A 9,549-nucleotide genomic window follows, 5' to 3' on the forward strand; every position below is an offset into this window, starting at 1 on the left:
AGTAGAAGAAGCCAAAGTGTGTTATTTGTGGCAGAAAGGTTAGCGCTAACACAGAGTTAAAGCTAATTGCTACTTTGGCAGGAAAAACCAGGCATGTTTGAATGTCTGTTTGGACATACCACTAATAAGTAAATAATATAATAATATATGTGTATCACATTGTTCAATAGGGATAGACACTAATATATTATTTTGATGTCTAGTTTTGTGTCTAAAATTTAGACTTATCATTAGCAGATGCTACATCACTATATGCCACTAAAATGTTCCTAATGATAAAAACATGGGATGAAAGTATTAGTCGATGTTAGATTAAACGATCAGTAACTGTGTCACATGATTTTCTTTCCTTGAAAGGTTTTGAATCACTGAATAGCTGTTTCAATGCAAGCAAATGCTGTTAAACAGCAAAAACAATGTATCAGAGGTAAAAGTGTCATGACTCCGTCTGTCCACAATGTGTCGCTGCAGGTACAGAGTGGGAAAATGGCAGTACTTCCCCTACATTGATGGAGGGTAAATACGGCAAACGTTCAGAGTTATGTAGAATAGATCAGTCATTGAGTAAGACAAGCATGAGGAAATAATCATGCTTACAAAATTACCATCTGTTTTATTTATTTTTTTAACTTTTAGAAAAATTTCTTCATTATTTTCCTTGTTATATTAGTTAAACGAGAGGACATAGGCCACACTTGTTCAAAGGAATAAACTAGTGGGTGTCAAACAAAATATTTTACTTTTGCTTTGCCATTTAAAAAAGAGGACAAGACACATAAAGCCTCTTTAGATTTATTATGCAGCAGTTCAAAATCTCTCTCCATTTATGTGTAAAAATCAGTCAGCAGGAATGTCAAAATCTTTGGGGCCACCTCACAAACATACTCTTCACAGGGAGTTGTGGCCTTGCCTCAGGATTAGTGTGGATCAAAAGATGAAACTTTTAAAAATCCTCCTATTCATGCACCTTTTGGCCCTCTTGTCCCCTGTTGCACTTAACCTGCCACCTGTCTAAGTGAGGCCTAATCCTTCCTACTCCTTCACCTTTGATGCAAGTAACTTGGCTTATTTATTAAAATGCTAAATTTTAAAATGTTGAACGTTGTACATCGTTCTTTGACTAGAGTGGAGCTATATCCTTTTGATCTGCAGAAGGTTTACACCTGCACTGTAAGCCAGTAAAAACAAAAGAATTAACCTAAAGCCTCAATAGTTAAGGCAGCTTCATCAGCAGTCTGCTAGGAACCCGTGCATTATATAGTGTTTGTCTTTCTAGTCTGTACTAAGTGCAGGTTTGGAAGTGTGATGGGTCGTTTGAGATCTTTGTGTTTCCTCCGAAACCTTACCATTGTGACATTCAGAGCCTTTGATGCTTTGTTGATGAATATCTGGACACTTCAATGTTTATGGACATGGGATGAAGAAAGTCATAAATACATAGTGGGGGGAAGGCAGTATGAATTGGTTATTCACAATGTGATTAAGTGTGTGCTGAAATAGAGAATTTAAAAGAAACTTTATTAACAACCACAGGTGAGCAAGCTGAAGGCGAATCTGGCAAGAAAAAGTTCCCTTTAAGCTTGAGGATGAAACCTTGAATAGAACCAAGACTTACAAGTAGGCCCTCACCTCCTGTGTCAAACAAATTATAAATAATAGAGTTTTAATATCCAGGAGCTGCTGCATGGTGACCACAAAGGCCACAGATGTAGTGTAAATGTATGGAGTGTAGCAAGTACTAGGAAAGGAGGGTAGATAACTGGTCTCAAGTCAGGTGAACATGATCCTCCAGCAGCCAGTCTTCCATCAGTGTGCCAGGAGCGTGACAGAAGGGCAGTCATTAATTCAAAGGTAGTAGAGAGGTGGCATTAGTTTGGGGTGTGTTCTTGGATTATAGAGAACATGAATATTGTCAGAGCGTGGTGATCTAACTACAACAGCCAGAATGAAAGGAGAGGACCAGAAACACTGGCATCTCCCTGTTCCACTATCAACAAACCTGTACTAGCAGTGGGGTAACAGCACCAGCATTCCTGTTTGCCACAATCGCCTATGTCATTAGATCCCTTTATCTCCAGCTGTTATCTAAGGGGAAATGTTAATTACTAAAATCTACACTAAACAAGTAAGTTTCCAGCCTAGACTTGAAAACTGTCCCTAATATTGACTGAAAGATTTTTCCAGAGTTGGAGGCTTTATATGAAAAAGATCTTCCACCTGCTGAAGTCTGAATTCTTGGAACTAGTAGAAAGCCAGTGTCCTGTGATCGGAATGGACGTGATGGTTTGTAACAGGACATGTACTTGCAGGTATTCAGAGGCAAGACCGTGAAGAGCTTTGTTGAATTTAATCAGAAGCCAGTTAAACGCTGATAGAAATAGGCTGAAATGATCAAATTTTCTGGTCTTAGTAAGGACCCTGGCTACAGCATTTTGAACTAGCTGAAGCTGACTTAGATTTTTGCTGGAACATCCTGACAACAGTGCGGTACAATAATCTCACCTGCAAGTAGATAAATAAAAGCAGGCACAAATTTTCTGCGTCCTGAAATGCTAGGGTATTTTTTAATTTAGCAATGTTTCTAAGGTGAAGAAAAGCTAGTAATGTCACATATATGTTTGTCAAATAATACATCTTGGTCAATTATGACACCATGATTTTTTACTGCTGACCCAAGTGCTACAGAGAAATCTGCTGTATTTAACCTTAAGTCCAACAGTTTACTTCTTGCTGCTTTTGGACCCAAAAAGAGAACCACTGAAAGTATTCAACATCCAGTGTTTTACATCTTTTAAACAGTCATTGATCTTATTTAATCCAAGTTTATTGTTTGTTTTGGCTGGTATGTACAGCTGCGTATAATCAGCATAACCGTGGAAACTGACATAATGTTTGCTTTTAACTGTGCCCAATGGCAGCATGTGTAATGTGAATAACAACGGTCTTAAAACAGAACCTTGAGGAACTCCATATTTTACTTTTGTATAAAATGGTACACCTTTTACCTTTACCAAACCAAGTATGTCAATTGCTCTGTGTCTGGGTTTTGACATGGGGTGTCATGGGCTCATGGCCATTTCTGTCAGATCCTGGTTGAGAAAACAAAGATGGCAGACACAAAGCAAAATTAGATTTATCAAACTTATAAAAACTTGATAGTCCAGTTTTGTATGTTTTTATTAGCACATTTGCTAGTTCCTACATCAATTTACATAGCATCTAACTAAGTAATTCACTCAACCAGGAGGTGGTTAACCAGTAACATTTGTCTAAAAAAATGACCTTGTTTGATTTTATATTTATATATATATATATATATAATTATAACCTTTTGGTTTTGTGTTCCCTAGTTCTGACATTGTTTTATTTACATAGATATGGGCCCATTAAATTATTCAAATGTGTTCATGGAAAAGCAGTGTTTGGTCTTTACTCAACATATTAAAAAGTCCACTATTTAATATCTTTTTAGCTTATTTTGTAGACCACTTGCTTTCTTTCATACCTCACAACAGTTTTTCCACTGCAACCCACCACCTTTAGTAGCGCTCACACGCTTTTGTGTTCAAAATAGTTCTTTGTTGCTGAATTACTGTATAAGTCCTTATATGGTGAGTATGTATTTATTGCTCTGTCTTGTGCCCCTGGCAGCAGTGTCCTCTACTCACCTAGATGATGTTTGTTATTTTTGGACATAACTGACCTTGTTTTGGCTCTAAGTTCAGGGCTGGTATATATACTGCCAAGGAGGCGTGACTACATATTGTAACTTCTCTAAGGTCTTCTTGATTTTTCTCATCAACCACAGGGCCTGTCCCATCTGAACAGGCCTATTTTAGCTTTCACAGTTCTCAAGCAGGGTATGTTAGCTGCTGAACCATGTAAGATTTCCCCACCTCAGCAGTTATGTAATGATTGCGCAATGAGGAAACTTCTGCATGTGTGGGGCCATGGGTGAAGTTAGTGTGCTTCTTACTGATCTTTGCTTTGGGATAATGCTTGCTCTTGTAATCCTCCATGCTGAAATGAGCAGCTAATAATGTACTGCAAGCAAATATAAGTTTGTTATTCATTTGTCCAGTTAGAAGTCTGGTGTAACCAAGTTTACTTAACAGTGCATTAAAAGGTGTCATAGCATGAGACTGAAACCGCAGTGAGAATGTGGTGCTTCACAGCGGTGACCATAGTGAAGTACATACATAAGCACTAAGCAATGAGCTTGCACTCATTGGTGCTGCATGAGTTTTGCTCTAGGTCTCTGTCTGATGATACAATGGAAAATGAAGTAGGCTGCTCTGGAAAGTAGTGTTCGTGTTTTGGGCATTGAATTTCGTGTCTGTCTGCTTGGCCTTATTGGTGTGTGATGTAGTTTATCCTGGTTGATGGCCTATTGGTCATTTCATTATAGCTCATGACCCATGTCAGCAGTCTTTAAATGCGCTTACTGAAATTAATTAGTGAAAAAATGACTTCAGATGTAGTTGATGAGCAAAAACGTGTTTAGTGTTTTGCTTCTTCAGTTTAGCACTAGAGGAATGAGGCGAATGTTACTAATGTTAAAAGTCAATGTCAACCAAATCATTTCTGTAAATACAACCACAGAACTTGTCTCAGTCTGCATCAGCATTATCTGTAAGATTCTGCATGCACACTGGTGTGGTTTCCACACAGTTCATCTTACTGTAAACTTTGAAAATGAAAATAACTTTTGTCACTAAAAACTGCAGACAGCCTGCATTATGCTTTTAAAGAAATGTCTATGGGAGAATTTATGGAACCAAAGAACCATGGCTTTAAAACATTTTTCGTATTCTTTTTAACATTGTACAGCTCTAGTTCGCCTGTACTCTTTTTTGTGTTCCTGTTCTAATGAAATGTGTTTCCTACTTTCGGCAAAAGCCATCTGCAGAAAGACGTGAACCGCTCTGGGCTCGTTCTGCTCCCTAGGAATTTGGATCTCTTCCTTTGGAGCCAAGAGGAGCTCTATTCTAGGTGATTTCTAGGAACAGGAATTCTGCACGTCCAGCGAATGTGGCTTAGACAGATGGGAGCATATTCTGCCTCCATTTTATTGGTCCTGTAGAAGTGATTTGTGCAAAATGGTTTTCAAATATGTGTGTGTTAGTGTTTTAACAAGATGTTTTGTCTGCACACCCTCTCAGCTAACAGAGAAGCTCATATCACAGCGTCCGATCAAACTGTTGAGAGCCCGTATCCCACTCCAGTGAAGCGATCCAGCAGAAAGCATGCTCTGCCTGTAAACACAAGGGATGGATTCAGTCTGTACATGCTACTACAAGGCCTACATGCTGCATCTGCTGAGACATGCCTGCTGTTCCCAGGCCAGGGCATTTATTTGCACACAAGATTCTCAGTCTAGTTTATTTCTGAGTAAATCTTTACATAATAAACTCAAGTCTCATTTCAAAATTTACTGAACTTTTTCCTTTCTTAACAACCTTCTTTCTCTTGTCACTGGTTATGTAACAAATCGTCTTCTGACACTGCTGGTTTACAGATGTTCTCTGCTTTAATGATATTATGTGTTAGGTCATTTACCAGGGATCCATTAACATACTTTATAAGGATGGAGGCCAATTTAAGTGCTCAGAGGAGACAGAGAGGAACAGAGAGAAAGCAAGAGATGATAAAGTGTGACAGAGAAAGAGAGCATGAATGGGCTTCCTCACACACTGATCATGAACATTTATGTTATATATGCTCACTGTCCATCCATCCATCCATTATCTGTAACTGCTATTCCAGTTCAGGGTCACGGTGGGTCCAGAGCCTACTTGGAATCACTGGACGCAAGGCGCAGGGAATACACCCTGGAGGGGACGCCAGTCCTTCACAGGGCAACACACACACACTCACATATTCATTCACACTCTCACACCTATGGACACTTTTGAGTCGCCAATCCACCTACCAACGTGTGTTTTTGGACTGTGGAAGGAAACCAGAGCATCCGGAGGAAACCCACGCGGACACGGGGAGAACACACCAAACTCCTCACTGAGCTGTGTGACTGCGACACTACCTGCTGCACCACTGTGCCGCCCATATTGTCACTGTCCAATTACAACACTGCAACTTCTTAGCTTTCAATGGAAGTCAATATAAGAAGACGTTGGTAGGTGGATTGGCGACTCAAAAGTGTCTGTAGGTGTGAATGTGTGTGTGTCTGTGTTGTCCTGTGAAGGACTGGCGCCCCCTCCAGTGTGTATTCCCACCTGCGCCCAATGATTCCAGATAGGCTCTGGACCCACCGCGACCCTGAACTGGATAAGCGGTTACAGATAATGAATGAATGAATGAATGAATTCCCAGTAATTCTGGAGCATTTATATTGATATTCAGTGGTTTAGTGTGAAATGCTCTATTATTTTTTCCTTCCTTTAATGGAAATAAAAAATAATAGAGCTATTCACACAAAACCATTTTGAAGTATTTGGCTTAAATCTTGGTGAATTAATTATTCAATAAAATTAAAAATTTAATTTTAATAGTATCTCCTATGGCAAATATTTAGACTGCTAAACATAAGTGATTTATAAATGATTGAGTAAGTTACAGGTCGGTTAATTTGCATTTAAAAGGGATATAGGCATATAAGCAGATAAAAATGTGTTGTAGCTGTTTAGAATATGGCTGCAGCACTGTTTTTGCAAGGGTAAATGAGAAGGCAAGACAGAATGTTCCAATGGAGGATTACTCTCTTTAAGATGTTTTTCAAACCATACATTCCCCATTGCCATCTTTTTCGTGAGTCCATATTTGGAGAGCCGCAGATATATTTATTTTCTTCCCAAACTGTTTCTCTTTCAGCAGCCACGACTTACCTTCACCATCAGAGCCTCTGGTTCTTCTAGAGATTATTGCTTGTTTTTCTGTGTTCTTCCTCCATGTTTCCAACCAATCTAAAGGCTCTCTGGGTGGATCTGTTTATTATTGCCTCTGCAGCTCTACTTTGGCTGTTTGTGGCTGAAATCATGTTACAGTAAATCATCATAAAACTGGGGCCAGCTTCACTGACTGAATTTTAGTGCACACCAATATTTTACACATTTCCTTGCAAAAATGGCTGTATATGTTGTTATAGAAAGGTGTTCAGAATTTAAACAGCTTTGTATACCACACAATTAACACATTTAAATGTTTTTTTAAGTATCTTAGAAATAATCAGGCGGTGGCTGAAACATTAAAATTTCTGATTTGCCATCCATGAGGCTTATTCAAAAAGTGCTGTCGATATGCAGAGATATGCAATTACATTCATTATCTGTAAGCGCCTATCCAGTTCAGGGTCGCTGTGGGTCCAGAGCCTACTTGGAATCATTGGGCACAAGGTGGGAACACAACCTGGAGGGGGCGCCAGTCCTTCACAGGGCAACACACACACTCACCCCTACGGACACTTTTAAGTCTCCAATCCACCTACCAATGTGTGTTTTTGGACCGTGGGAGGAAACCGGAGCACCCAGAGGAAATCCACGCAGACACAGGGAGAATACACCAAACTCCTCACAGACAGTCACCCGGAGCGAGAAATGGACCCACAACCTCCAGGTCCCTGGAGCTGTGTGACTGCGACACTACCTGCTGCACCACTGTGCCGCCCCTATGCAAATACAATGGTTTTTAATCAATAATTCAACTGTATTTGGAATATATACTAGATTAGTCTTATATATGGACTCAGGATTTAAGTTAAAATATGTTTTTAACTATTTTTAAACTTTGAAACTTTAAAATGACCTGCTCAAGGTTTACACAGAAGCAGGGAACTCTCAGATCAAGCTAAAAACGTCAAGAGCCCTGTATCCCAATCTCGCTGGGTGTCTACTGTTGACATTCCTGCTGCATTCCAGCTTTGGAAGTTGCCGCGGTGTCTGTTGAGAAATGATCAAAACAAATGTGCTCTCTGCCGAGCTGGGTGTGCAGTTCTGTGGGAAACTTCAGCCAGCGCTGATGAGGACACCAGTGGAATGTGTGGCATCGGCGTGCCTCACCAGGATTCTATCTGCCAAGGGAGGAGGGCCAGTGGAGAGATACAGTAGATGAATGATGGCTTTATAACATCTGCTTTCATCTACTTCCTATCATGAAGCTGTTGTTTTTTGGCTCCCATTGTGATGAGCATCTTTACATTTTCCAAAACATTGTTGCCAAACATTACTGTGTTTGCCTAAATAGACCCATGTCCAACATTATTATTGTGTGTATTTTTGTCCTCCTACACTTGTGGTCTGATGTTTGTGTGGGTTTATCTACCACAAACAGTCATAAGTCAAACTTAATGTGACTATTTTTAAACCTTTCTTCATCTCTTAGAAATAAACAGGCTGTTTTTGGTACTGAGCCTTTAAAGACCTCCTAAGGACCTCAGTTCAGATTGGCTGCCCTTTGTTCTGCCTCACTTAAATAGAATTTGTTGTTAAAATATTACTTGTTATGGTGGGGAAAAATGCTGTAGACTGACAGTTTTATAAAAGGCTGCTATATGCAGATGTGTCACCTAAGACTGTTTGGAGTGAAGAGCAAATGAAGTTTGGAAAATGATGAAATGATGAACTTAAACCCAATATTTTGTTTTTAAAAAGAATAGACAAATAGGTTTGTCTTGATATGAATGCCGATTTTGGCTGAATTTAGCTGTTGGTATTCATTTATTTTCAATGCATGTTTTCACATACAAAGTCATGTACAATGGAACTCTCTACGCTGAGGTGATTTATGTTTTGTGTTTTGAACTGTTCATACTTGTTACTAACTGGAGGGAATGTCTGTTTCAGTTGGGGCTGTACCTGACATTGCTAGCTGTTCATTTAAAAACATATTTTTTTACATAATGCCTGAACATGTTCCATGGAATGATTTTCTAAGAGCGTTCACAGGGATCAGACCTAAATAATAGGTCTGTTATTATTGATGTATTTATGTTTCATTTTCATGGGATAAACCTCATAAAATATTAAATGTACCAAAAGGTTTGCTTTCTTGTTAAACAATTCTGTGTGTGTGTTTATCTGTGTGCTTGTGTGGGGGGGGGGTGCAATTGGAGAAAGATGGAGGCTCTGTGTTGCTGCCTCCCCACATGCTGCTGTCTGTTTAGAACCTTTGATATCTGAGGAGAGTCCTGCTCTCCTCTCTGTGGATCACTGTAAAGAATAAGAGTGGCATTTAAAGTGCTTTTCATCAGTCAGACCTCTTCTCCCTGAGGTCACAGCTCATGTTCTGGTCATGTTTAGATCTTGCAGGGAAAAACTCATTCAACAAAAAGGTTCATGCCACTCTTTTTAACAAGTGCTCAGTAAGTGTAGAATGGGACTGAAGCCAATATACGGAGAAGGCTCTCCAGAAAGTAACAGTAGGTAGTATTTACCTTTAAAATTACTTCAAAATCATTGTGATGATCCACTGACATGTAACAGGAAGAACAGAGCCTACGTTGTTGATACTCTGGGCTCAGCACTGCAGAAAACAGGACAAAGTAACTTTTTGAGGTAGGCAGCTCCATCCCATAATTAACCATCCAATATCACT

The sequence above is a fragment of the Hoplias malabaricus genome, chromosome 4 (genome assembly GCF_029633855.1).
Source record: "Hoplias malabaricus isolate fHopMal1 chromosome 4, fHopMal1.hap1, whole genome shotgun sequence".
In the NCBI taxonomy this organism is placed as follows: domain Eukaryota; kingdom Metazoa; phylum Chordata; class Actinopteri; order Characiformes; family Erythrinidae; genus Hoplias; species Hoplias malabaricus.